This window comes from Pelodiscus sinensis, chromosome 15 (assembly GCF_049634645.1).
Source record: "Pelodiscus sinensis isolate JC-2024 chromosome 15, ASM4963464v1, whole genome shotgun sequence".
Taxonomy (NCBI): domain Eukaryota; kingdom Metazoa; phylum Chordata; order Testudines; family Trionychidae; genus Pelodiscus; species Pelodiscus sinensis.
The window spans coordinates 13,843,842-13,864,619 of NC_134725.1; the positions used below are offsets into that span (position 1 = coordinate 13,843,842).

The 20,778-nt window shown below is 45.5% G+C and overlaps 1 protein-coding gene across 2 annotated transcripts in view; it reads left to right on the forward strand.

Moving 5' to 3' along the window:
* Positions 1 to 14,878, forward strand: part of RBM19 (RNA binding motif protein 19) — a 157,277-nt gene extending 142,399 nt beyond the window's left edge. Inside the window, exon 25 of one of the 2 annotated variants that reach the window (XM_075898196.1) lies at positions 10,742 to 14,878. The gene's annotated coding sequence lies outside the window, so the exon portion shown is untranslated. Of the gene's footprint in view, positions 1 to 9,319; positions 10,693 to 10,741 lie in introns of those variants that run through there. The other variant, XM_075898197.1, reaches the window with a different exon arrangement.
* The last annotated feature ends 5,900 nt before the right edge of the window (positions 14,879 to 20,778 follow it).

Consider the following 20,778-nt stretch of genomic DNA (forward strand, 5'->3'; position numbering starts at 1 on the left):
TGTGTTGTAAGCAAAACTCATGAAGTCATTCTGCTGCTCTACTCTGCACTAGTTAGGCCTCAGCTGGAGTACTGTGTCCAGTTCTGGGTGCCACATTTCAAGAAAGATGTGGAGAAATTGGAAAGGGTACAGAGAAGAGCGACAAGAATGATTAAAGGTCTAGAGAACATAACCAATGAAGCCAGGCTTCATGAACTGGGCTTGTTTAATTTGGAAAAAAGAAGATTAAGGGAGGACATGATAGCGGTTTTCAAATATCTAAAAGGGTGTCACAAGGAGGAAGGAGAAAATTTGTTCCTCTTGGTTTCTGAGGACAGGACAAGGAGTAATGGGCTTAAAGTGCAGCAGGGGAGGTTTAGACTGGACATTAGGAAAAAATTCCTAACTGTCAGGGTGGTCAAATATTGGAATAAATTGCCAAGGGAGGTGGTGGAATCTCCCTCTCTGGAGATATTTAAGAACAGGTTAGATAGACATCTGTCAGGGATGGTGTAGATGGAGCTTGGTCCTGCCTTGAGGGCGGGGGGCTGGACTCGATGACCTCTCGAGGTCCCTTCCAGTCCTATGATTCTATGAAATGCTCGTGAGTTTGAAAGCAAACTTTGCTTACCACGTGCTCCACCAGATTGCTGATCAACTTTTCAGCTTAGAATCCTTCCCCCAGAGTCCACGGGCTGTTTCCTTTTATCTTCTCAGGTACAGAGACTGAGGAGGGCAAGTAGAGAAAGAGGGGTCTCTTGAAGTGTGTGAGTCTTCTTTTTAAAGTTTGAATTCCCATTTGAAAAATATTTCTAGCTGAAAACTAGGAGACTGTGTCTGTGTGGAAGGAAGTTCCCTGCTGGGGTTTTTTCCCCTATCTGAGCTTTGCTTTCCCTTCCTACTTGATGACACTGTTTACTGCTTAAATGCAAATTAAAGCAAAGTCACTCTTGTTCAAGACAGGCCTTTTGGACTAGTTTGGTGCTATGTGGATCTTGAACATGCACTCCTAGCATCATACTGGGAGAATCCTAACTTCGTATACAGCCTTGCCACACATTTTAGAGCAGGATAGTACTGAACAGCAAATTATGAGTTTTCAAATGAAATCTTACAAGGCATATCTTGTACAAAGATTACTACAGTGAGTGTAGGGGTGTATTCTGTCACAAGGCCCTACATACATCTCTAAGCTGCAGACACGGTTAATGTTGTTTTCCAGCCCTTTGCTGGGGATGCAGGAAGAACTTGCATCTGGCTGTTTTATTGTAGCATGCTCACTGCCTTTCTACATCCGAGCTCCAGCTAGCTGCTGGATTGTTGCAAGGGTGGTGTGTGTTTGTGTCCCTTTATTTCTGTGGTTCAGTGCCAGTGGTCATTCTTCTGTTACCCTGTAGCTGTTCTTATTGACCCACGAAGGAAAAGGTGGTGGTGTCGTTCTCTGTGGCTCCTCTCCTGCAGACTTTTCTCCACAGCAGACACATCCCATGCACTCTCTCTCCCATTTTGAGTGCCATTGGATTAGTAAAGCAATTGAAAACTGTGCCAGACTTTCCGAAGAGGAAACCTGCAGTTGAACCATGCTGCTGATATCCCAATCTGTGTGTGCAGATTGTAGGGGTTCAGCCCAGGTCCACAAACAGTCAGGTTCCTATAGCTGAACAGTACCTGAATGCTCAAGCAGGCAGCTTGGTGTTTCAGCTGAAGTTTCCAAAAAGGACACAGTATTCCCCTCCCATGAGTAAGCTCTAGTTTAGAGTTATACCAGTAAAGTCTGAGTTCCGTGGCTCTCAAAGCACTTTATGAATGAGGTCAGGATTGTTATCTCCATTTTTAGATGGGGAAACTGAGGCATGGGCAGGTGACGTGCTAGGAATTGAAAACAGGTCTCCTTAGTCTAGTCCTGTACATTGTCCATTAGGTAGCACTCCCTCCATCGTTCTCTTTGACTGCAAGTGCAGCTAGAAAATGTGGTGATTAGTGTGGGGTTATCAAGTACTGTGTGAGTGCTTCCCTGAGTAATCTCAGATGTTGTGGCCCATGAGGTAGGTCTCAATGTGGAGTCAGCTGTGCCACTGACTCACTGCATAACAAGATGCTTAACCTTGTCTCAGTTTCCCCATCTGTAAATATCTTGCAGCTCTCTGGCTGGAACGTGCAGCATGCAGTGAGTGCCAGTGATGATTACTGCGGAGTCCATAGTCCAAGTCCCCACTGCTTGTGCAGATGTGCTATGATTTCTTTGAGGGTGTATTTTGTTTTGTTTTTAATGTACCATTTTGGGGTCTCTTCTTAGCTAGTAATTACGTTCCTTCATCATTATTTATGCCCTTTAAATTTTAAAAACCCTCTACCTACCCTGCTGGAAAACCTGATATCAATTATAGAAAATTGCATGGCAGCCCTAAACTACTCCTGCATTGTCGGACTTTTGCTCTCAGCCTCATAAGCCAGTGCTGTGTGCATTGGGCTGGAATGTGTCCTTAAGCCTCCTGCATCCAGCAGTCAAAATTCTCCGTGTCTCGGACCTCCTGGGTAAGAATGTTAAACTGCGTTTAATCAGCTAATCGGGTAGTCAATGGAATTTCTATCAACTACTCGATTAGTCGATAAGGGGGGAAACTGCAGAGCTACAGCAGGGTTAGCTTCTGGCCCTGGGAGCTAACCCCACTGCAGCTCAGCCTTTTAAAATTAGTAAGAGCTGCCTGGCTCTTAATACATTTAGAAAGCAGAGGTGCAGCGTCTGGGACCAGGCACGAGCTGGGACAGCTGAGTTCTATCTCACTCTCAGTACCCTGCTGCACTTGTGCCTCCCCTGTTCCCCTCCACGGAGACGGTGTTGGGGGGAACTGGCTTTTAATCAGCTCCCCCCAGCACTGGACCTGCACCTGCACCTGCTCTCCCCCCTTTGCTGCCTCTGATAGAGGCAATAAGGGGGAGAGAGAGAAGCAACTAGCCGAGTAATAACTCACCTAGTCGCTTACATCCCTGCTCCTGGGTGGTGTTGGCTCAGTGTCCCTAACCTCCAGTTTCCATTCTTGCTCTAGTGTAAGGCATTCCTTGCCTAAGCCCCCTGTGCTTGCAAGAAACACAATGCTAATATACACCTGCATTCCTGTTCCATCTAAATATCAGTGCTGATTGTGACAGATCCACACATGCTGGCTCAAAAGTAAATTAGGGCTGGGAGAAGTCACAATCCAAATTTCCCTTCTCCGGGGGGTGTGAGAGAGAGAAAGTGAGATACATATTGCTTCCAATTTTCCCTAAATATATGCATTCGAGAGGGAGAAAAACCACATGGCAGAGACTGAGATTTCAGATTTATCCATTCATGAATAATAATCAGGCTCAGTAATTCACAGTAAATGGGTATCCAAATTGGCTAATAAGGAAGGCTTTCACCCCAAACAGGAACTGGGAGAGAGGTAGAGAGAATATCAACAAATGTTGGCTGAGGCATATGTGTACACGATGTGACCTGAATCAGTGAAATATGCAAACTAGCGCTGTATGCCGATGAAATAGCATGAAAATCTGTCAGCAAGGCATGGAAATGGAAGGGGCAAGTGTGGAAAGCAGGCATCTGAGCATCCCTGAGGAGGGCATCCGCAGCAAGTGCCTTCAGTAGTTGATTTCTGCATCTGCACTGGAGCCCCATGTAGTATTCCATTGCCTTCTGGAGTAAGGTCTAGAATTGAGTTGCTGGTCTCTGTAGTGGGGTTCGAAGCCTTAGTGGAGGGAGCAATGTGGAAGGGACCTGTGGCTTTCACCTAGTATATTTGAGCCAGCTCATGGTGTTCATGTGGAATGAATGAACTACCCTAAACCAAATGGGAGCAGCAGTTTTCTAAGTTTTTAAATGATCCTGCATTATCTGGGGAGAGAGGCTTAGTGATCAGAGTAGTCCCTTCTGGTCTTAACATCCGTGGAGTGGTGCTTTTGCAAGTTTCCGCGAGAGTGCATTTTTGGGGAAGGGGGGAAAGTGTTCCTAGACTCTGGACCCTGTAGCCCTCAGTATCAATGCTGGTTCTCCAGCTAAGCTGAGGTGCTGCACACACCCAGTTGATCCACAAGGGAGGAATGGTGACTAAACTCTTTATCCGTGTGTGGTACAGTTGTTACAGTTCTCCTTGAGTTTCCTAGCACCCAGAGAAACACTAATCTCTTGGGCCTGCAAAGCTCTGAGTAGGCACAGAAGATAACCACTAGTAATCTAGGAACTTCCACCTCTCCTCAAACCTCCTTATAGCTCTTTTAGGCAAGGCCAGAATTCGCTGAACAGTGAATTCAGAGTAAAAATTGGAGCCAGCTCATTCTCTTCCCCCCCTCCCCCCCAGCACACACACAGGCTAATTGGTTAATCTCTTCCACACTAGTTTCTTTCTGTGTGTTTAAATTGGAGAGACACAAAACTGTAGTTCTTTGTAGAGGTGATCACCTCCCCTATGCCACTCGAAAAGATAAAGAGCTGGTGGAACTCCAGAACCTTTGCCCTCTGGCTGTGTCTAGACTACATCCCTCTTTCGACAGAGGGATGTAAATTAGACAGATCGAAATTGCAAATGAAGCTGGGATTTTAATTTCCCACTCTTCATTTGCCTAACGAAGGCCGTGTATTATTTCGAAAATGGGTATTTCAAAAGTGAAACCACTGTCTAGACACAGTTCTTTTGTGGGGAAAAAAAACCTTTTTCGAAAGATCCTGTAAACCCCATTTTTTGATGACAGGATCTTTTGAAAAAGGTGGGGAGTTTCAAAAGAACCGCATCTAGACAGTGGTTTCACTTTTGAAATACCCGTTTTCGAAAACGCATGGCTACCATTATGCAAATGAAGCACGGGAAATTCAAATCCCAGCTTCATTTGTAATTTTGATCTGTCCAATTTACAGCTCTTTTTTGAAAGAGGGATGTAGTTTAGACATGCCCTCTGTGTCCACCTCCTTTTCCCCCTCAGCTGTGGATTCTCCTTTCTTATTGCTGTTGCCTTCCTTAGCCATAGAGAGAATACAGGCGTTGGGAGCACAAGGCAGGAATTCACATGAAAGGCTGTGAGCGTGTCAAACCACGGCAGTGCAGCTTGAGCTGGTGGTGTGTGGCAGCAGAATTTGAGAGCCTGTGCCTGCCTTTGTTCCCTCCTATTGTTCTGCAAGCTTACTGCATGTGTCGTGACTGATGGGAGCAGTTCCCATCAGATCACTGTCATACTTTATGGCTGGGTACAAGATTGAGCAAAGATTCTCTGTAAGTGATTGCACACTCACACAGTATTGCTTATAAATAGAAGTGTTTCATTGGAAAGTTGAGCAAGAGGAGTTGAGATGAGTTACATATATAATAGGCAATTGTGCCAAGAAAGCCTTGTTTGTCTCCTTGAAACTATTTCCCTTTTTAACTTGTGGAACTCACTGAGGCATGATACTGCTTTATCAAATATCTTGGTGACATTTTTAATAAAAGGTTAGATGCATGAATAATAAGACTAACATTTGGCTTTGTACTAGAATGCAATTAGATGAGCTTTCATCCTCATCCCAGACTATAAAACCATCAAAGGACTAAGCTTCGAAGAAACTTCCTCCTGTAGTGCATCGTGTCATATGGGAGGGTGTTTATAGGAGGTGTTGGGGGATTTCTCTGCTGTGAGACATCTTGCATTGGCTGCTGTTGGAGACAGTCTCCTGGATTAGATGGCCCATGATCAATGTGTCCTTAATATTACATGGAAACTCTGCTGCATTTTCTTTTGTCATGGCATGATAGCAAAAACCAGAGGGTGCAGAAAATGAGGTGTGCTAAGAAGGGAGGTCTGGATGATGTATAATATGACAGAGTCCTTAAACAATGGATTTTTGGTATCAGCCTGTTCCCGGGCAGAAAGTGATCTCTTAGTGTCAGGTTTTATGGCAGAACTTCCACCATAGGCTAAATGTTCCACAATTGTATACTGCAAGATTATTGGAACCATGCTCTGAAGACATTGGTCCTGGCCAGTGTCAGACAGGAGAATGCACTGTGCTGATCCCATGTGGCAATTTGCACGTTCCTGGAACTGCAGAACAAGACTGGAGGATCAGTCTTGCTTAATGACACCTAAATTAAGTTATGTGAATGCACAACCACTGCAGTAATGACATCAGTTTTGCATGATGGTGAGTGTCCTTGCTAGGAGTGCTTGCACTGGTTGGGGAACCAAAGCTCTGCTATGTTGGGCATTGTCAGCAGGCGCTGGGCAGCAGGGGCGCCAGCTGTTAGCTGCCAAGGTCGATAGCCAATGCAGTCTGCTAGAAGCAATACAGCGTCTGCATTGACAATCTAAGTGCAATGTCTCGCGTGCAGGTGAAGTTGATTTAGTGGGGGACTTACAATCATGGTAATAACATTATAGTGTAGACCAAGCCTGAGGTCCATGAGTCTTTAGTACAGCTTATGCTCATAGGTTACATCCTTTCGAGAGCTTTATCCTAAGTGTTTTGATCAACTGAAGCCTAAGAGACTTCAGACACAATATTTTCCATTGTATGGATCCTTTGTAATTGTAGAGAACATCTCCCTTGGAGCAGAGTTTGATCTGTTAGACCATCAATGGGATATCATCACAGCAGTGGCTTGACTCTTTCACCCTGTGCATGTGGAGGGGAGGGGGATTAGATTTGTAATTTATATATTATCAAGGGAAAAATTCATTGAATTAAAGTTGTAAATATTTACCGGTAATTTACAGGGAGGGATAACAACCTTTGTAGAATGTTGTAGCTTAAAAACACAAATGGCTGAAAGCTAAGAAATTAAAAGTTAAAGTTCCACTACCAAAAAAAAAATGGAAGGAAGCATGTAAAATGTAAAGATAAAATACTCATGACATCTTAGCTCTGACCTCATCTACTTGCCAGTGTGCATTTACCATGTTTGTTTGTCTTTCAATGTAAATAACGATTAAAAAAAACTTTTGCAATGTTCTAGGTGGCCTAACACAAAATTAATGGTATTTAAATGTTTATAATAGAACTAAAATCCTGCTATTGGCTAACAAGAATAGCCTCAACTCAAATCTGCCCTGTTGTTAGGCAGCATTTCTCAGTTGTTAAATCACTTTTTAAATTAAGGCAAAATCTAAAGTAATGTTAACAGACCCTTAGTTCACTTACAATGGGCATTTCTAAGGGCCAAGATCAACAAAATGCTGTTTGAGTGAGTTACCATTGATAGGATGGTCGTACCATCCTTCAGTGAGATTTGGCAAGTTTGTTACGCACACTCAAAGTGCATCTCTTATTTGCAGACATCTTCTGTTCCTGTGTTTCTGTAACAAGCAGAATCTTACAAAACACACAGGAGAAATCCAAGAGGAGGGCTGTTTACAGAGACTTAGATTTTTTTAGTATGGGGGGGAATTCTTTGTTGGGTGCAGTAGAACTGCATTGCCATGAGATCTAACTGATAGGTCAGCTGCACCTACCCTAAACTACTTGGTTTTTAGATGCCCAAATTGTCCGCTTGACATAAGGCAGGTTCCCTTGAGTGTCTTGTTTGCCACAGTGCCTAGCCTCAACTGTGTGAAAAGGATAGGGTTAACCACCTGCCTTTGGGTTTTCATGATGGTTCTACACCTTCACCTCTACTCCTACTTTTCCTTCCTCCTTGCTGGCAGCCCGGAAACAGATATGAACCACAGGGCTTAGTGTGAGCAATGCTATCCTTTAAATACTTAAAAGCATAGGTGAAGTGAATGCAACTAGACACACACCCCTGAGATTTTGGCGACCTAAAATAACTTGTACACACTTTTGTGAATCAATCAGTTTTCGTTACATCTCATTAAACATGGGATGAATAAGCAGCTATGAATTATAGGGTTGTTGTTTCATCAAAGGCAGTCAGGTGACTGCTATAAATTTGAGTGAAATTTGGGTCAGCAGAGTCCTGACCTGAAACACATAGGCTGTGTCTACACTGGGCCACTTATTCCGGAAAATCAACCGCTTTTCCGGAATAAGCTGCGAGCTGTCTACACTGGCCTTTGAATTTCCGGAAAAGCAACGATGCTCTACTGTACAAAATCAGCTGCTATTCCGGAAAAACTATTCTGCTCCCGCTCGGGCATAAGTCCTTATTCCAGAACCCTGTTCCGGAAAAGGGCCAGTGTAGACAGCCCAGTAGTCTTTTCCGGAAAAAAGCCCCAATCGCAAAAACTGAAACGGAATAGTATTCCATTTTAAGCAATTCCCTCTAGGTGCTGCAGTTCCCTCTAGGTGCCGCATTGCGCAATGCGCTCTCTCGCCTCCTGCCCCCGCCTTGCCAGGGGCATGTGGCATCTAGAGAGAAACACCGCCAATTTTAAAACAGCCAGCGTTTCTGTCTAGCTGCTGGGTGCCCTTGGTGGGGGAGGAAAGACTTCGCACACTCCCCCATCCGCAGGTCTTGAATGGACTGGGGGCAGAGGAGTGGCAGGACAGCCGCGGGCCAGATCCACCAGCTTGGCAGCCAGCTTGCCCACCATTGCTTTAGGGCTTTACCATGGTGGTGGTGATGGTGTTGGTCAATCCACTTACACCAGCACTTCCAAAACTGAATGCCTAACGATAGGTACCTGACTGAGTTTAGCTTGATGTCGAGGCTACTAAGCTGCCATTTCCCCCCATCAGTGCCAGTGGGCTCAAAAAAGGGATGTAGGTTCTTACATTCAGGCATCCACATTAAGGCCAAATGTTCAAACCTTTTGGCGTCTCCATTTCCTCAACTGTGGAATGGAGCTACTCACTCTCTGGGAGGTTGTGTGGCTCAAAGGCTCAGTACCGCAAAATGCTGAAGCCCACCCCTGATCCAGCCAGGCTTCTACGCAGATGCTTACGTTTCAGCATGTGAGTAATCCCACTGACTTCACTGGGGATAAGCACTTGCCCAAATGCTACACTGCATCTGAGTTGGAGTGTTCGGTGTCCTGCAAGCTAGAGCATCATTTGAATCAAGACCCTAAAATGGAAGCCACTACAGAGTGGGCTGAAGTGAAGTCACTTTGGATTGAGCCCAGTGCAAGCGAGAGCAGAGTTTGGCTCAGGAAGTCTATGACAGAGCCCAGTAAACCTTGATCCCCCGTTCTGTGCTTCTCCCTTCCTCTGGCTTTGGGTCTCTAGCTTGGTGACTGAACGCTGGTGACCCTTTCATAAGAGACTGCATGCCACACCTCATCTTGCCCTTCACTGAGCTGCCATTTCTATTGCAGTCCCAAACTTCTGACTTGTGCCTAAGCTTTGTGCAAGGGAGTGCGCCAGGGGAGAGCATCCTGGTTAGAAAGTAAGGAAAATGAATAAACCCTCTCCTCTCTCCTCCTATCTCAGGTCAGTGTCATTCATGCAGCAGTTTCCCCTGGATTACCGCACTCTGGATTTATTACTCAGTTTGCTCACTGAGACTCCTTGGGCTCCATGCAACAAGGCCTCTGCACTGGTCCTTATCCCCATGGATCTAGTGGGCCTGCCCATGAGCATAAGAGAACTCCTGTGATGTGGAACACGTTGCAAGATCAGAGCCTGGGTCTTCTGTGGCAGCCTAAGTAGACTTTGGTTTTTTATCATAATGAGGCTAATTAAACTGCAGGTGCTTTGTTTTGGTTTGTTGTTTTCTCCTGGGAATCAGGGAGACCACAAGAGGAGAGATAAAAGGTCGTGTTTCTAAGAACATAACAAGGAACTAAATAAGAAAATCCCAACATGCCAAGCAGTGAGACGTGGCCAAGTCTTCATTTAGGGTCATCTCTTGAAAGCCTTGAACACTGTGCATTCTTTCACCAGTTGGAGAAGTGGGATTTGTGGAGCCCAGGGAAAGATTCATAGTGACAAGGGCTCTCATTATACTGCCATGCAGTTGTCTTTCTAGCCATGTGGGAAATAACCGTGCAGGTTATACTCACTCCGGGTTTTAAAAATCAAAAACGGGAAGCTTAAAAAAAGGAATCTGTGTTTTAACTGCTGTGTCTCGAGTCCCCTGTGAGAGGCAGCGGCTGCGTTTGCATTCAGTAAAGGCAGGAGCGAGGTGGGATGATAGCAGACAGGGTGGCTGAAGGCAAGAACGTTGGACTTAGTTAGAATTCAGCCGTTAGATCTTTCCTTTCTCTCTGATGGCTGAGTGTGATTGACACTTACAAATTACCCAGCCAAAAGTGTCGAGTCTTTGACCCCTGAGTAACATCTTCGGCAAGCCTGAGATTTGCCAGCATTTTGTCATCTAATTACTACAAATCCCTTGAAAATTCACTGGCTGGTGAATTTTTAATGCGGGGCAATTTCAATGTGATGCATTGCCCAGATGGGTACGCGCGTGTGCTTTTTCGCTCCCTCCCCCTTCTTTCTCATTCTCCCTCTCTCCCTCCCCCCTAGCTCATTCTCTCTCCTTTTTTCTGTCTTTCTCCTCTTCTCCATTCCTTCTGCTTATCTTTATTCTGCGTGTATTAAAACTTTTTTCCCTAACATTGGAGAGCAACAGTATTTAAGTTGAATGGGCATTTGACTGAGGGTACCATGGCCTTTGGAACTCACTTAGGGGTCTGTTTCTTTGCCCCCATGACAAAGGTTGGTTGCTTTTAGGTGCATTGAGCTGGACACTTTCAGTCTTCCCCCACCTCCACGCTGCTGCATATTATTGGCACAGCTATATGTACCAGCCTCTCCTATGTGTGTATTGGGTGGCAGGAGATTCTGTCCTTGCTGAACATTGATAAAAGATAACAGTACTACATGTTGTTGTATTCTCTGTTCCTTCAGGTCATCTGCTGATGGACACCGAATGAGTGCATCTTCTGTCCACATCTGTATTCTTCAGCCAAGAGAATTAAGCACATTTGTTGCCATCTGAAGCATCTTTCCCAGGCCTTTAAACCAGGGAACGAATTCTTGCTTCAGATGCTGATCTGGTAGCCAGGCCCATTAAACCTAAAAGTGCACCTTAAATTCTCAGGTGGAAGGCAAGGCTTTTTCATCTGTGAGCAACACATACCAGTGAGCAGTCGCCTGCAGAATACCCTGTTATACCAGAGGATTTCAGGCTCGAACATTAACTCCTTCACCACAATGAGCTGCACACCAGTCAGCACTGAAATATGGGGAGCTGATCCTTCAAACTGAGAAAGCTACATCCCTAGAGAACGTCAGGAATTCTCTTTTATAACAGATTGTTTGTACCACTTGAATAATTTAAAAAACGTTTGCATACTTTAAAAAAATTACTAAAAAAAATTACTAAAAACAGGTGCATCACTTTTTGTTTCTGTTAACCATAACTGGGTGTTTATCAGAGGTCAATAGGACGGTGATAATATTAGAGTTCGTTTCCATGCCTGTCATTTTTGTCCACGCTCAAAGCCAATAGTGTTCCTTCCCTTCCCCTGTTTCAGAGAAAAAGAGGCTTTGGCTTTTCAACCAGGGCTCCTGGTTTACATATGTACATGGCTGATAAAGTATTTCACTTCACCCCTTTCCTTCTGGGAATTGCTATCTTACGACAAAACTACTCTATCAGAGGATGCAGCAGATTACACACGTTGGCTGGAAATACTGCGGCTTTTGTGCATATTTATATATATGCTTTATGTAAATACACACAAATGCATCGCTTAAAATAAAACCCCTTCGTATGGGATACTGTGGGGGGGTCTCTGCTACTGGCCTGCTTTGCCTATTTTCCTAAGTGTGTGGACGTGAGCTCAAGGCCTCCTCCAATCACAGCATCAGCTTGCTTAATGGTACCTTAAGGCTTCCCTGGAAGGTTACATTTTGTGACTGCCTAAAATGTTTCTGGAGTTTGAAATCTGGTCATGATTCATTCCTGCCTGTAGGGCAGGAGTTTCAGAAGTGTTTGCCAGTGGCCTAACTACTCCCATTAAAGGCGACGGGTGTTTTGTCATTGAGATTGCTGGGAAGCAGCAATAGACGGACGCAAGGTGCTTTTGAAAATCCCGCTCTTAACATGAAGTGGGAAGCAGCAGGATGCCTGGGTAACAGGCAAACCTGGGCCAAGTGGGGGCAGACTCCTGTTCAGGAGATAGGAGCCACAGGACTGCCACTTTCTTAAATGCAGGAAGTGTGGTTTTCTGCCTTCTTCTCTAGGGTAGGTGGGAATGACCAGGAATTCCTATGTGGCTCAGCCTTTGAAAGAAGAATTTTAAATGGTGGTTTGTTCCCATTGAAATTAGTGGTGCAACTTGGACCTACATTGAGCAAGTACTTGTAAAAATCCTACCCCAACTCTCTCCTCAGAAGTGTTATCTGAGAGAGAACCAAGTCATCTTGGAGAGAACTCCTCGGGCTTAGTGGATCAGTCGCAGTCATGTAGATGTCACTAGCCCTTGGCATGAGATAGCTAAATCAGAGAGGGGCATCATAGTGTGGTGTTAGCATTGACTGTGGGAATGGCACTGCCCAATGCACGGACCTAGTTCCAGTGTCAGCCCCAAAGAGCTGATGGTCTAAAAGCTGAACACCCAGGAGTGAGATCACAGCAGGAAATCTAGAAGTGGCAAAGACTCTGGTGCATGTTAACCTAGGCTGAGATTTTTCAACGGAGTGCAAGAAAGGAGCACCAAAAACCCCTTGGTCTCAAATTCTGAAGCCTCTTGTGCAATACTCTGATATAGTAATTGCTTTTCTATGTTCAAGTATCATTTGTTCCATGATCTCCAAAAATTTAATGAAGACTCTCTGGAGTCCAACGATGGGCAGTGTGATCGTTCCTAGAGATATCCATGTTTGTGAGACACCTTGCACCCACCTGCCCTCAGCATGAGGAAACTTCGCCTGTGCCTGTCAGGGATCAGCTCTATGACAACTCCAGCTACAGACAGCACAACTCTCCCCTCCCAGTCTATGCAGGCTCTGCTGTCCCTCTGCTGGCTAACAATAGACATGAAGCCAAAGCAGAAATTCAGAGGGCAGCAAGCAAAAGTATTAGGGTTACCTAAAAAATAAAATCACAGCACACTTGCTAGACCCTAAACTTAGCTAACATGATGTTGTTATGGCATAAAAGCAAAAGCTCACTCAAAATCCCCCCAGTGCATTACAGTCAGGCTTTGCTGTGACCTGTATGTGAAGCAAACCTACGAACAGCTTACATGATATCTTTCACATAAGAGGTATCTTTGTGCGTTCACCAGACTAACTCCATCTTAGTGATACCAGATACCCCATTGTTGTGTGTTCGTTCTTGTCGCTTTTGTGATCTCTTTTCAACTTTTGTGGTCTTGATTAGCTGGTGGCACCATATACAAATCACTCCCATTGCAAGTCACATCCTACATAACTACACAATGGTCAGCCAGGGAGAGAAGTGTGTCCTGTGGAACCCTGGGGTTCCACAAAGTGAAACTAAGGGTTCCGTGAGAAAATTCTACTCACTCCCCCAGCCTCTGTAGAGCCCGTAGTCCGCTCCTATTGGATCTGTGCCAGTGGGGGCAGGCTTCTAATGATGCGCGGCTCTGGCCGCTCCACCACCCACTGCAGTTGTCCCACCACTGCATAGTCCCCTCCTCTCCCCGCAGGATGGCCCCTGTCCCACAGAGCTTCCGATGCCATGCAGCCTCCTTCTCCTCGTGTGCAGGCCATGGCTTGTTACAGTGGCCGCTGCTGCCAGGAAAGGGAGGGGTGGCTGGATCCAAAGTACCAAGTAGCCACTCCTGGACTTCAGTGTTTTTAAACTGCTGCCTGCACCCCGACAGGGGCCATGTGGAACTCGGCTGAGGCTTTGACACCCCCCCCCCCTTGGGGCATGCGCAGGTTTGGCTGTCCGTCCCCCCACCTTGAGGTGTGCACTGGCTCGCTACCCTGCATGCGCTGCCACACGCTCTCCCCCGTGCCCTTCCCCAGCTTGCTGGGGAAGTGGCAGGGTCTGGTCTGGCGGGGAATGTTGGGTTTTCTACACTTCCCACATCCTGTCAGTGGGATGCCTGACCTGGTGTTGCAGCTGTGATGGGATCCCCGCTGCATGGGGCCAAGGACTGAGCTTCCTCTCCTGCCCCCCTGCTGGGGGAATGACAGCGTGCTGCCTGAAGGCTTTCCCTGCTGCAGCAGAGTGCCAAGCCTCGTAAGCATCCCCCTCGTACCCAGACCCCGCACCCAAATCCCCCTCACTCCCCTCCCCCCGCCAAGAGCTCGCATTCCCAGCTTGCTCTGACACCCTGCCCCAAGCTCTCTCCTGTACCCTCCCTCTTGGCCAGGACATTGCAGATCATCTTCGCAATTTATACACAAACATCATGAAGTATTTTCCAACCATAAAAGACAATAACTGGATTCGAAATCCATTAATTATAACAGAAAAGCTAGTCAGTTTTTATACGCAAGATTATGAAAACCTAATGGAAATCACTTCAGATGGCCAATTAATACAAATTTAAAGAAGTTTCTTTGATTACATTTTGGGGCAGCTTATCTTAAAAATATTCAGTTTTATCAAGTCGTGCAATTTGTCAGCTGTTACTCTTCACCAACATATACTTGTGCGAAACTGGGTTCTCGAATTACGCAGCAACAAAAACGAAATACAGGAATTGACTGAATGCCGCGCCAGATATGCGAATCCAACTTTCCAGTATTAAACCAAATATAAAAAGAATTTGTCAAGACAAGAAGAAAAACTACTGTTTGCATTGAAATCTGCCAATATAATGCATATTCGTTTTTTAGCTTTATTTTTTGTACACATTAAATGTGATTTTTGTTTTAAAATATATGCATTTAAACTAAATGTTGATCTCATGACCTTGTTTAGCATTTGTTTATTATTATCCTTACTTATTTGTGGTCTACTTTTTCAGCTCCATATATTAGACTGCTATTAGGGGTTCCGTGAAATTCTTTTGAGTTTAAAAGGGTTCTGTGGCCAAATAAAATTGGGAAACAATGGTGTCCTGCATCCCGTTTGCTGCCTTCTGCTTACCTGTTTAATGAACTTTAAGAACACTGTTTTTGGCGTGTGTCTATACATCGCTCTTTTGGTAATTGTACTCACATTTTGCAGTAATTAAGCTGATCAGTGTGTAACAGGCTTTCAGTAGAGACCTTCCATGGCATTCTGTGATGAACTAGCATGTCAGTGAAAGCAGTCTTTGGTTATACCCATTTCACAGCCCGTTTGCCAAATTCTACATAGCCAGGTAAGAGCTTGAATCTGTAGTGGCCTGTTCATAATCCTATCCTGGAGCTGAGCATTTCAGCTAAGCTAATGAGTTTGTTCATATCAATGAGAATTTCAGTGGTGTTTGTTGGTTTCAGTTTTCAAAGCTGCTTAAAGACTTGTTTTGCCACTGGTAAGTGCCCTACTTGAGATGTACTGAAGAGGCCTAGTTTTCAGAGTGCAAGTGTTCATATCTTAATCTGCACCTCCAAGTACTGAGGCAGCCAAAATTAGTTTGGAGAATTTAGGCCACTCTGTGGTCAATAGACAGTATATAGAATATGAGCACTGGTCATTGCATGTCCATGGGTGTTTCAAACCATTTTAAAGGAAAACTCCAATGTGTTATAAAATCTGTTTTAGGAATGTTAGAGTATGTCATTAAAACAGATTCGGATACCAAAAAACAGTCAAGAGGAAGCCTTCCTCTCTGCAAGAATCCAGTGTGGTGAGGTCATTGGAGACAGGAATTGCAAATTAGTAGAGGTGGAGTGATGCTAAAAGTTGTAAGGTAAATCCTACTGATGTTTTTATTTAACCAGGCATTTGCCTAAAAATAAGTAAAACTCTTCTAATATCTGGCATTTTCCTCATGCTGGGTTGTGTTTGCTGTGCAGCAGTGGTGTCAGCTGACTGGATTTCCTTCTAGGAAGTGGAGCTGATACTGTTTGTGAATGGAATTCTGGAACAGTAAATGTTACATTCATCTTTTAAAAGTTGATTTTTGTTAATGTTTCATGTTATTTAATAAAGCAGATGGCCATAACTTCAATTAAAAAAAACCTGCTGTCACAGTGAAAAGCTTATCAATGCTTTTAAGGACACTAAAGTGTTCCCAAGCTGCCTGGGGCATTGTGATAAAGATGTAGCCGTGTTAGTCTGGTCTTGCTGAAACAAAAGACAGGACTGTGTAGCACTTTAAAGACTAACAAGATGGTTTATTAAGTGATGAGCTTTTCTGGTCCAGTTAAGAGAATCACCATTCAAAGCTTTGTACTGCAGAAAGCCTGTAAGTTGTGTTTAACCTGCTTTTTAAACAAGTTTGTGTGTGCTTATTTCTTCGGACCTTTCCACATTTGGGTATTAGGTCAAGCTCCAGGAGATAGTGCCACTTTGTTCGTGCAGATAGTTAAGCACCTGCCCCATTGGCGGGGCCTCTCTAAATGTAAAGAAAAGGGGAAACTTAGCAGAAATGGATTACATTAAACCAAATGACCATTAATAGGGTGAATGTTGACACTGAGATAGCCCAGCCCTTCCTACTCCCAGGGTTCTGCCCCTCCCTTGGAATTGGCCAAATGGAAGCAGCTTCCCTGCACAGCTGAACATACTCAGTGTACTAAAGTCTGCTGCTTGGTGACAGTGGCTGCCACAGAGAGCAGGACAGGAGCTAACCATGAACATGTGGCAGAGGAGCATGTGCAATTGTCAATAGTGGGAGTCGACAAGCCCACCTCCCTCAGCTATGGTCTGTCAGGTATTTTTACAGCCCTTGACCTTATTATGTGAGCAGATTTATTTATCTGTGTTACCTCCAGAATGCACAAAGTAGAGTAAGCAATTTGCACAAGGTTACTCAGGGAAACCTGTGTTTTAGCTGGGAATTGAACTGGAGTCACCCAAGTCCTAGCTGGGTACGGACTTTACTGAGATTTTCATTTTGTTACACAGCTAACCCCAGGATAGAGTAGCTCTGCTACCACTTACAATGGGATCTGCTTAATGCAGTATTTAAATCACCTAAGATAATAGTGCTGCCCATAACACCACCAACTTCACTTCCTGATCTTCAGAGGTCTCCAGTGCAGCACTGAGCAGACCTAATCCTGCTTAGCTTGTGGAGTCTGCTTGACCCAGCACAAGGTGGATGCCTTGGCCAGAGCTTGACTGTGTGAATAATCATCTTTGATGCTCCCATCTTCTGCCCAACCATTGAGCAAGAGGCTCCAACTCCCCTGGGAATGTGACATGGCAAAGAGGTTTCTGCCCATTGCACCTGCCCCACTGCGCAGGCACAGCTGGAGCAGAAACAGGAAAAACAAAAGGTAAACCAGCCCAGAGAGAATTTGACCTGTCCTTGCATGCTAGTGGTTGGGCAACAAAGGTGAGCTGGGTCAGCCAGTGAGAAGGTGGCTTTCACAGGCAAGAATCCAAATTGTGCTGCTTGGATAGTGGAGTAACCTTTGTGCAGAGTTTGAGTGTGTGGAATTAGACTGGGAATAAGTGTGAAATTTACCAAATTCCCCTTGGATCTTGCAAGCACAAGGTAGGTGTGTCTCATTCTCACTCTGAGACAAGCTGCCAAATGCGGAGTGTGTGAGGAGGTGAGGGGTTTTCCCCCTCCTTTTTGCTTTTCTGAATTACCTTCCTCTCCCCACCCCCCCTTTTTTTTTCCTGCTAGGAATCACCCAGGCTTGTCCAGACAATGCAAGGACAGGGAGTTATGCAGGGACGATAATGTCTATAGGACACATGCATTCTCGCTTGTCATCTGTCTGCAGAAGGAGGTGGGGGTAGCACGGAGAAAGAGAGATGGAGCAGTCTAGTGAGAAATACAATGATGAGAGCAAAAGCTGAGCCACATCAGTTAATAGTCACCTCTCTCCTTCATGGGGGGGTACACACGGGGCACTGGATGAGTTTGGTGGGCTCAGGTGAATTGCCTATGTGTGAGCTACAGAATTTCATAAAAAGACAATGGAAGAATTCAACAAAACTGGGTTCCTCCTTCAAAAGCAGACCGTGCTGAAATGGGTGGGAAGGAGCATGCATGTGTGACGGTTGTCATCTTGGCCAAAGGGAAGGCATGTCCAATAGTGAGGGCACTAATCTGGGACTGTGGAAACCTGGGTTCAAATTCCTGCTCTGCCACAGACATCCTGTGTGACCTTTACCAAGTCGCTTATCTCCTCTGTGCCTCAATTCCCCCTCTGTACAGGTCCCTGCCTCACAGGTACATGACAGATCATGAGGGACTCCGATACTGGGGTATTGCAGACTAGGTAGATACTCAAGTAGAATGCTTTAATGCTAAGATTTTTCAGGACTCAGCCTGCCCCCTGCTAGAGAGGTCAGAGCTGTGTTTGGTGCACATTCACCTCCAACAAGGCAATGTGCATGAGCTGGAATGACTCTGCAACACAAGTTCACCACTGCCTCTACAAACTCTCCAGGTATGGGGACAGGGCAACAGGCCCTCCCTGGATAGCACTAACGACTTTTCAAAGTGCCTCAACTGCCCAAAGTGCTCTTTTTTTCATATTAGTAATTGTGGTTGTGCCAGTATTGCCAAAGGACCACACTAGAAGAGACCCCGTTGTGCTGGCAACACAGGTAGTCCCTGCCTGGGCCCACCTCTGGGGGGTAAATAGGCCAATTACCCTAGGGCTTGGTGATTCAACTGTGGCAGCAGCAGCAACTGGAGCTATGGGCCCTTTAAATCGCTGCCAGAGGGCCACGCTGCATGCTCTGGACAGCTCTGAGGACAGGAGTGTGCAATGCATTCCAGATGATGCTGAGGACTGTCTGCCCCATCTTCACGCCTTCCACATGAGGCCCTGGCCCTTCTGATAACATGGAGCCTGCCCTCTCCATCATGCCCAGCTGACTGTGGAGCCTGTTGGCTTCTCTTGAATCTAATTGAGATGGAAAATGACAATCCTGGATTTTCCCAGCATCTCCCTTTTTCAACCCAAGATTTCGGCTGCCCTGTGTCTTCCTCCTCCCCATCAGGCCCTCCGAGAACTTTGGAGAACTGAGGTTGCCTTCAATGTTGCATTAAACTTACTGTAATGCTTTGTGTTCCCAGATGTGGGAGGTCCTTGCGGAAACCTCTGGCTAGAAGGGTGAGAAAGCTAAGGTACTGTATTTTAAGTGGGCTGTGGGATGACTGGTACATTACTTCCCAGTTTTCTTCTGGTTTATTTCACTCAGGCCACATCTACACTAGCAAACTTATTTCAAAATTACTAAATTTAACTTAAGAACTCCGGATTTAACAAATTCTAACTAGTGTGCCCTCACTATGGCAAAGCATCAAGATTTGTCTAAGGCAGGCTCCGTTAATGTGGACACACTACCTCAGACTGAAAGACCCAGGAAACACCCTTTTCACACAGATAGGTCGTTTGCCTATCACTCAGCCTTCTCCCTGAAGGGCAGTGGGTGGCTTTTCTTTGGATCCCTATCCTCAGACCTGTCCGACTGCGGTGACATTAGCAGAAATTCAAACTGCTACCAGCTTCGCTCTCAGCATCGCTGGAATGTGCAAACCATTTCACCACACCAAGATGCAGTCCTTTACCACAGGTCCTTAACCAGGAATGACAGACCGCTAGCTGTAAGGGATCTCCTAGAAGTCACTTCAGTCCCTGCCTCTTCCAGCAGAGATGTCGAGACAAGAAAGGTGCAGATAAGAATGTTGGCTGTGGGAAGTTCCAGTGTGCAACAGTTCTAATACTTAGCACTAATGCTACTTTTCAGATGCTTTCCATGTGAGGATCCTGCAATGCTATAGACAGAAAGGAAGGGCCGAGCGCCAACAACTGGTCCAATGTGTGTGGAGTAGCTGTTCTGGAATCCATGTCAGTCAAGGTGTTGTCTTGCAAAGAAAATTCATCCCCATCACATTTCTCAAGTGACTTACTGTCAATTCTGAAAAGCAAGGTTCAAAGCTGCCCTAGACCCAGGGCCTGTCATCTTATTTGGCTTATGAAGTACCTAGCAGACAGTGCACCCCATATATGAGAAGGTGGAAGAAGGGATATTTTCTTTTGTCTCCCCACAACTTTCCTCTGATGAAAAGGGCACTCCAGCCTAACAAAGAGAGAAGACCTCAGGTCAGGCCAGGCTGCCTAGTGATGCATCTCTGGAGCTAGGTACAGCTCAACAGTTATAGTTCACCTCAAGTATCAGAGGGGTAGCCGTGTTAGTCTGAATCTGCAAGAACAATGATAAGTCCTGTGTCACCTTATAGACTAACAGATTTATTGGAGCATAAGCTTTCGTGGGCAAAGACAAAGTGGGTTTTAGCCCACAAAAGCTCATGCTCCAATACATCGGTTATTCTATAAGGTGCCACAGCTCACCTTGGTGCTTCTGTTTTTGAGGGTTAGCACATTTGGCCTGGGGTTTGGTCCACAGAGTCTTTTGGTCATTGCAAATTCCAGCCATTCAGCACTGGTGAGGCCCCTGCTGCCCTTGGGACTGCACAGCCTTTGAGCGTGGGAGGTTGCATTGCAGAACTGGGAACTGCCCACAGAACGGCTTTGCAATTAGTCGACAGCACTCCATAAACCCTGTGCTCCAGTTACACTGCCGCTCCTGTGTAACTAAGAAGTAATTAGTGCCGCTTTCCACAGCGAGTAAAACCCAAATGTCAAACAATAACAGAGCTGTTAAGTCATGTTTTTACTGCATCTCTGAAGCTGGACTCCGTGTGTCTCCTTTCTGCCAGAGCAATGTCATTCCCTTTGGCTACATTCATTTGCAGGAAGAGTCCATGATTTTAAAGTGACTGAGCAGTTAGACCCATGTTAATCACATGCAGACTCCACCCTTCTCGGATGGGGATATCTGTCCTCTCACTATACAGGGCACTTTGTGTCTCTCTTGGCAGAACACAGCTCCATTT